Here is a 5,817-nt window from a genome sequence, read left to right on the forward strand (position 1 = left end):
AGCAGAAGATGAGGAGTGTAAAAGGCTTTAAAGCTGCGCCGGAGCGGTGAGAACAGGTTTGTAGTATTTCGATCTGTTTTATGTTTCTCTGGCGATTCCAGATGTTCTGGGTATGTAGGTCACTACGTAGTGTGTACAATGGACACTTCATGTTCTGAGTGTCTCTGTGTTCCACGATCCGGAGTTCTGTTTATTTCACTCTCTACTGCAGCTGTAGGACACTGCCAGTGTCTCGACTGGACAGTGTTATGACCTGAGTAGTGCGCATAAATAGCGAATAAACAGAAATGCCCCTGAGTGTGTGTGTGTAAGGAAAACACAACTGAATAAAATATCCTAAACATTAATAACTCGCATTTAATTTAAATAAAATCCCACGTCTGATAGGAACCTTCAGATTTAGGACACGGTTATTTCGGCTATTCTTTATATATTAAAAGGTTTAATAAAAAGCCAAACGGTTTTTGAGGATTCTGTAGTTTAATAGAATTTTGTTTCATGATTAAAATCAGAAGGTGTGATATAAAACAGTGACATGTATTATATTTATATATGTATATTTTTAAAATTAAAATTTAATTAAATTAATTCAGAAACAGAAAAATAATGAAAATATTTTGATAAAGTAAAAACCCTGTGAGTTCCTTTTCTGTAGAGATTTAAAAGAAGTTTTTATTGAACTTTAATTTGTCTCTTTATTTCCACACGGCTGCAGAACACACACACCTACACACACACACACACCTACACACACACCTACACACACACACACCTACACACGCACACACCTACACCACTTCACAGTCGGAGTGTGTGATGTGCAAACCGCAGAGTTTAGCTGAAACTCCGTCTATTGTCATTTAAATTAAGTGTCGTCAGTATATCTCTTTCACACACACACACACACACACACCTTTAACGACCCAGAAATTACAACACACAGAAGTGTGAAGAGACTGCACACACATACAGCCTTTCAGATGTACAGGCTCGGGTGTGAGATCTGTCACACACAGGTAGAGCCATTTCAATCACAATAGGCCACACACACACACACACACACACACACACACACATACAGAGTAATGTTCTAACATACAGATAAATCCCCCGCTTTCTGAATAAATTGTGACAAATGGAGAAACACATCTGATATCTAAAGATTTTTTCTTTTGTGGACTAGAGAGGGGGGGGGGATGGACAGACAGACAGAGAGGTGGACAGATAGAAGTTAAACAATTAGTTCAGACAAAAAAAATACAAATTAAACAATATAATAATTACACACACATATATATATATATATGAAAGAGAGACTAATTCAGACATAAAATGTGTTCTTTAGAAACAGACATACAGACAGACAGAAAGATACACAGAAGGGAGAAGAGAGTTCTTTATAAAGGCTTGAGAGCAATGGAGGGAGAGAGAGAGAGAGAGAGAGAGAGAGAGAGAGAAGGACATTATTCATTGTGTGTGATGATGGAGGTATGGTGTTATTCCATGACTTTATTTCCCACAATATCCATATTTTATCCCTGAAACACCTGCGCCCCCCCCCTTTTCCCTCCCTCTCTCTCTCTCTCTCTCTCTCTCTCTCTCTCTCCTCAGTAGCTTTCCTTCCTTTTTATTTATTCCACATCACACATACATACACACACAATTAACACAGAAGATAATAATATATAAATGAACACCCCCAAACACACATCCTGCTCTTTTTCTTCATCTTCACACACACACACACACACAGAAGAAGGCCATTGTGTAGCAGGCTCAGAGGGAGGTTAACAGATTTAACAGGCTAATTATTATTCTGAATCCTCCCCCACTGACACGCTTTTAAAATTCACTTTATGATTTTTTTTCACTTCCTCTTTGTCTTCTAGAACAAAAAATTCATCACTTCACCATCACTTCCTGTGTGTTACAGATGAAAACACACACTGGGAGAGAGACTAACAGGGGAGACATAGGGTGATGATGTAATAATCAGAATTGATGATGTAATAATTATATTGGAAAAATAAAATAATTGTGTGTGGTTAATGCACTAATCACGGTTAATAACATAATCATATTCACCTAATGATATAATCAATCATGATGGTGCAGTAATTGATTGATGGTGGTGTTTGGGTGATGTCATAATCATGATGATGTAACGCTCAGGGCTGGATGATTGATGATCCAATAATTATGTAATGTAATAATTATTAATGATGTAATAATGATTTAATGTAATAATGATGTCAGCAGGATATTTTGCACAGATATAAAGTAAAGTGATACTGAAATATCTCAATTCTCATGGACTGAATTCTAAACACACACACACACACACACACACACTCACTCCAATAAACCTGTATAACATTGTGTTAAATGTGAAACTCAGAGTAATGAGAGACAGACAGAGAGACGCCTGTCGTCTGATTAACACACACCTGTACAAAAACTGGATGTATAAAAACATTACTGTTTACCTTCACATCATGTCTGACCATTTACATACACTGCCTCATGTACTGCATGCAAATGGACGTGTAAATGAAGAAAAAGAGTAACTCAGACACACACACACACACACACACACACAAAGATCTGCATATAGGAACTGATCTTCATTGCATACTTTTTGAATATCTCTAAATAAGTCTACCTATCTATCTATCTATCTATCTATCTATCTGTCTGTCTGTCTATCTATCTATCTATCTATCTATCTATCTATCTATCTATCTATCTATCTATCTATCTATCTATCTATCTGTCTGTCTGTCTGTCTGTTTGCCTGCATGCCTATCTATTTATCCATACTAAAGAGTTCCCTAGACACACAGCACCACTCCATTATTCAGTAGTTATTAATTAATCTATTTAATTAAATAATTAAAAATGTACAGGAACACTTTCATTATATTTATTGTGAATAAGGATTGCGTTTAAGTCTAGATATTTTAATGTGTAGTATAGTGTAGTGTGGTGTTGTGTAGTGGGGTGTTGTGTAGTATAGTGTTGTGCAGTATAGTGTAGTGGGGTGTTGTGTAGTATAGTGTAGTGTAGTATAGTGTAGTGGGGTGTTGTGTAGTATAGTGTAGTGTAGTATAGTGTAGTGGGGTGTTGTGTAGTATAGTGTAGTGTAGTATAGTGTAGTGGGGTGTTGTGTAGTATAGTGTAGTGTAGTATAGTGTAGTGGGGTGTAGTGTAGTATAGTGTAGTGGGGTGTTGGCTGTGTACAGTCAATAACCTGGATATCAGTGATTAACAATTGCCTCTTTTAAAGAGAAATACACAATCACATACACATATACACACTCACAGATATGCACTCATATACTCATACACACACACACACTACACTCTTCTGTAATATTTTGACATTGAGTGAAACATATTCATATGTGCATCCATCAGTCTCGGCACTGCTCGACTCTCACACTACTCTAAACCTAAATCTACAGGACAACAAAATATCCCGTGGACAATCATCATGAGTCACAACTGCTAAATTAGAGAGAAAGAGGAAGTAAGAGAGAGAGAGACACAGCAGGTTTATGTAGGAATGCAGCTTTTGTGTGTGTGTGCTGGCTTTAAAGTTTCTGAAGAGCAGTGTAAGGAACCTGAGGAACAGGTTTCTCTGTCTGTAATGGAAAACATTCCGAAGACGAGAAGGTCCAGCTGAGCCAGATCTCATATCTCTCTTTCTCGTTCTTGATCTCTCTCTCTCTCTTTCATATCCAGCTTCTCTCTCTCTCTCATATCTAGCTTTTCTCTTTCTCTCTTTCACACACATGCGTACATCATCACTCATCTTCCTTTGTACTGATTTTTTTCTTCATTAATAAAATGTTTTAATGGTGATACTAATATTCTGTTATAAATAAATTACAAATATAACAAATATTTTTTGTATTATTCTTATTAATAATGTTCATATATTTTAGGACTTTTTTTAAAAAAAGGAGTCTTTAGAGTCTATTAAAAATATATTTCTGCAATAATATTGTCACCCATGAAATTTAGAAATTACAATTAATTTATATTTATATTAACTAATTTAAAAACAATTATAATTCTGACATCATGAATATCCTCTCTCTCTATCACACACACACACACACACACACCAGAAATAATCAGCAGAAGCCTAAAGTATGGTTAAAAATTGTACTGGCATCACGGTACATATTTTCGATACACCCCGATATAAGAGCAACAGGTGCTGATCGATAAAAACTGGATAATAAATTGTGAGGAATTTCCTCTGTCCACTTATAATCGGTCAGAACAATCACCAGCAGAATCACTGCTGTCCTTTATCCCTGTATGACTGCGTGAGGAACATGATCAAAGAACATGGCGGAAAAATAAGAACAAAAAAATCTAATCAAACAGCGAAAGAGCAGAGCCTCTGTGCGTGTGTGTGTGCGCGCGCGTGTGTGTGTGTGCGCGTGTGAACGCGGATGTGCGTTAAGTTCCTATAAGCGAAAAAAACGCCTGACGACGAAAAGATACCCACTTCATCTCTGTTTCTCCCTCCCTCTCACACACACTGTAGGGAGGACCCCCCCCCCCACACACACACCCGAGATAACATATACACCAACGCACACTGATACACACTCTAGCAATAGAAACCTGCATAAAAACTGATACCTGGGCCGAAACTGCCAACACACACAGCGGCAGCCGGTTTACAAGGGACAATAAGTACATACACACGCGCGCGCGCGCTGAGGTAGTTAAACCTCTCCGTCCTGTTTTTCAACTTAGCTCCTAAACACTGCGAAAAAAACACCAAGCTCTTACCGGGTTGATGTGAACTCCACACACTCAGTACGTCTCCGTCTGCCCGCCGTGTCTGCTTCCGAGTGTGTGTGTGTGTGTGTCTGAAATCACACTCCTGCGCGGTCAATTATCCGAAATTCAGAATGAAAGATTCCCGAAAAGAAAAAAACACAAGCCAAGATCCACTCTTCTCTTGCTGTGAGCTGTGTGTAGATCCGGTGCTGAAGCTGTGCACCTCGTTATCAAACACACACTCTCTCTCTCACACACACACACACACACTCTCGGTCACGGCGCAGCAGAGGAAACCCCGAGCGCGATCCGGCGTCTTCAGCAGCCGCGGTGCGTGTGTGATGATGATGATGGTGACGATGATGATGTTCCACTTGCATATGTCTTTCTCCTCATCTCATCAACGTCACACACTTTTCTCGCGCGCGCAAACGCACATAGGAAGTAAAGAAAATAATAATAATAAATATTTAAGAAGAATTGAGCTCTTCTGCGTGCAAAATACGGTTTGTCGCGTCCTCCAGATAAAAAGAAAAACACTCCTCCTCCGCGATCTGTCTCTTTCTCTCCTCTGTGAGCTCGGAGTGTGTTTCCTTCTCTCTCAGCTCGGTGTGTATATTCGTAGCGCGGAGCTCCGGAGTCTCATCGCGTACTGTGCACTGCTCACGGAGGAGTGAACAGCTTCCAGCTCTCTCTCTCTCTCTCTCTCTCTCTCACGCGCTCTAATACGTGGGCGGAGCTCTCAGTAAGTGGGCGGAGCTTGTGGTATACTGTATGCGCGTGTGAATGTGTGAAAAATATTAAAAAAGAACGAACAAGTAAACTAGCTTCGTTTCATTCTCACCCTAAAATCTCATATTTTCTGTGCGCTTGAACTTTTGCGCTTTTGTGTGTGTGTGTGTGTGTGTGTGTGTGTGTGTGTGTCCGTCCGTTCCCAGACTTTGAAGCCTAAGCGCACCTTCGTGACGTGACTCGGAGCAGCGATCACAAAACATAATAAAAGGCGCACGAGTT

At 39.4% G+C, this 5,817-nt stretch overlaps 1 protein-coding gene across 3 annotated transcripts in view; it reads right to left on the bottom strand.

Annotated features, from left to right (window-relative positions):
* pcdh1b (protocadherin 1b) overlaps positions 1-5,492 on the bottom strand; it is a 135,190-nt gene extending 129,698 nt beyond the window's left edge. For 2 of the 3 annotated variants that reach the window (XM_058397797.1, XM_058397798.1), the window contains exon 1: positions 4,813-5,491. The gene's annotated coding sequence lies outside the window, so the exon portion shown is untranslated. Of the gene's footprint in view, positions 1-4,812 lie in introns of all 3 variants that reach the window. The other variant, XM_058397796.1, reaches the window with a different exon arrangement.
* Positions 5,493-5,817: the final 325 nt, after the last annotated feature.

Source organism: Hemibagrus wyckioides, linkage group LG08 (assembly GCF_019097595.1).
Source record: "Hemibagrus wyckioides isolate EC202008001 linkage group LG08, SWU_Hwy_1.0, whole genome shotgun sequence".
NCBI lineage: Eukaryota > Metazoa > Chordata > Actinopteri > Siluriformes > Bagridae > Hemibagrus > Hemibagrus wyckioides.